This window comes from Amphimedon queenslandica, unplaced genomic scaffold (genome assembly GCF_000090795.2).
Source record: "Amphimedon queenslandica unplaced genomic scaffold, v1.1 AMPQUscaffold_12265, whole genome shotgun sequence".
Taxonomy (NCBI): Eukaryota; Metazoa; Porifera; class Demospongiae; order Haplosclerida; family Niphatidae; genus Amphimedon; species Amphimedon queenslandica.
Genome location: NW_003547497.1, coordinates 1 through 2,383, shown reverse-complemented (window position 1 = coordinate 2,383; position 2,383 = coordinate 1). Strand labels below are relative to the sequence as shown.

Genomic DNA, 2,383 nt, shown 5'->3' with positions numbered 1-2,383 from the left:
TGATACTGGAGAGGGACGCTTTGGTACAAAATTATTGTTAGTCTTAGGATCATGAAGTAATGGTATTAGTAACTGAGATTGATCAGACTGTCTCACCAAATTAAACTAGAAATAATGAGAGAAAAACTACTCAATAAAAGAGACTCTATATATTATAAGACACCAAAGGTGCCTGGCCCCACCCCTTTAGTTGTTTGGAAGGTGTAAGGCTCTATAAGCTTAGCTATAGTCAAGCATAACTGCAAGTTAATTTGATCAAAAGTGAGTGACACTGGAAAATAGCATCACATGGGTTTACACCTACTCCCTGCTTGGAGGTGTGCCATTATCAGAAAATGTAATAAGAATTTGGAGTGATTTTTGAGCCATTTTTGGAAAAAGCATGGGCTATAGTCTTGGGCAGATACATTGGAATCAGCTTAAACTTTCTACACAGCATAAGGACATCAATGAGTTCCCAGGGAGTTTTTGAGAAACAAAACACCTTTAGTGGTGCAATCTGATTGGTCAATTACATGTATGTATATTCTAAGTATCAGAAAATGTAAAAATGGAGAATTCTGAACTTCGAACCATTATGTACATGCTCAATGGCACATGATCATAAAATCACTAAATTAAAACCCAGTAGTACAGTACCTATCCCTCCTAATTACCAGTAGTAAAACTTTCCCTCTAAATATTATTCCGGGAGCTCCAGGACGAGCATAATCGCCGAGCTCAGCATTTTTAGGTACCACAAGACAAAACTCGACCCTCCGGATAGCATCAGGTGATGGTTGCTATGGAAACAAACAAGAAAAATATATAAGCATGGGCATTAATAAGAGTACTGGTGAGCATTAAATAGAACATCCTACAATCATTAATATGTACAGTGTACCATTTGGATCTTCATGATACTGATACAAGCCTTAATTTAGTGTCTTTAGAGGAATCCAGAACAACTGCATAAAGGAACTGAGGGCAGTGGAAGAATAGGAATCGAGGCTTAACGACCTAATAATAATAATAATAATAATAATAATAATAATAATAATAATAATAAGAATAATAATAATAATAATAATAAATTAATTGACCATTAGTGTCCATTACCTTGTATTGGTTTGGGTGATAGATATAATGAACTCATTGTTGAGGGATGGAGGGAGAGGGAGAGAGACAGAGAACATAGATATTAGAGTAAATGAAAGGGATTGGAAACGGAAGCGTGGGCGTGGGCAAACCTCCATTCATTTGTATTGTTGCTAAGTAAACAGAGGAGGGTTGGGATTTTTTGACCAATTTTGGAGTAAAAAACTGGGATTTTCTTGCTTTATTCTTGAATATCTCCAAGAGAATACAATTCATGCAAACAAAACTCACACACAATACTAACCAATGTTTATGCTTTTTATTAATATTTTTTGTTTAGTAAATCAATGCATGCGTTAGTAGCCGCGTCTCTCTTTAGCTAGAAATACCATCTTTTCCCCCTCTGAGAGACTCATTTTATTCTTGAGCTAAGAATAAGTATAACTATTTTAAGGAGCTTGAAATCTCCTATGGAATGAGCTAACTTGCATATTGATACACTGAAGCTTGAGTGTTTTACGAAGGATAAAGTGTTTCAAAACAGGCGACTCTGTGTACCTTTAACTGGTTGCAAAATGGCTTTTTGGAGATAAAAACCTTGCTGCGGGTAGCTCTAAAAATTCTATGTGGAATAGGCTATGTATCAAAAGCAAGCGCTATCCTGGAGCAGCACAAATTTCCTTCGAAATCCTGCCAGAGCAACTTCACCAATGGAGGAGATGGGAAATCAATCAAAACACTCGTGGTTGTCACGTGGTAACCCAACCCGCATTTCCTGTTGCTAAATTTTCCGGCTATACAGTAGTGTACCAATTATTTTATTGTCTTTATTTTAAATGTCAGTAGTACAGTATTACTTGTAATATTATTATTATTATTATTATTATTATTATTATTATTATTATTATCATTACTTGTAATAATTCTTATTAGTGTGGTTTGTGTGTCAATGGAAGGAATTCCTTCTTTGTCACAACTAACACCTAGCAACAAGATCAGTCTGTTACCATGGTAGCAATTAACATACCACAGAATGAGACTCCGCCCTCTGACGATAACTGAACATAAACAGAACTGGAACAGGCCAACAGTTAAGGGAAGAATAATATTAATAAATGGACCTTGTTTCATAGTCCATTTCCTGATACATCATGTACATGTACTCATGTTGTATTATAGAAACTTTCCATTGTGTTGTAATTTTATTAATAATAAATAATTAATAAAAGGATACACATTTCCTCTTGATAGTTTAAGATATGACGGATTAATACCAATAATCTATAGAAATGATAATAATAATAAT

The 2,383-nt window shown here is 34.7% G+C and overlaps 2 long non-coding RNA genes across 2 annotated transcripts; both read right to left on the bottom strand.

Annotated features, from left to right (window-relative positions):
• Window positions 1–1,439: 1,439 nt before the first annotated feature.
• On the bottom strand, window positions 1,440–1,739 carry LOC109588152 (uncharacterized). The gene is made up of 2 exons (XR_002187984.1): window positions 1,563–1,739; window positions 1,440–1,505 (listed from the first exon to the last, which is right to left on the bottom strand). It is a non-coding gene; the product is annotated as an uncharacterized LOC109588152 (long non-coding RNA).
• Window positions 1,740–1,964: 225 nt separating this feature from the next.
• On the bottom strand, window positions 1,965–2,383 carry LOC109588151 (uncharacterized). Its single transcript, XR_002187983.1, has 3 exons — window positions 2,312–2,383; window positions 2,105–2,151; window positions 1,965–2,060 (listed from the first exon to the last, which is right to left on the bottom strand). It is a non-coding gene; the product is annotated as an uncharacterized LOC109588151 (long non-coding RNA).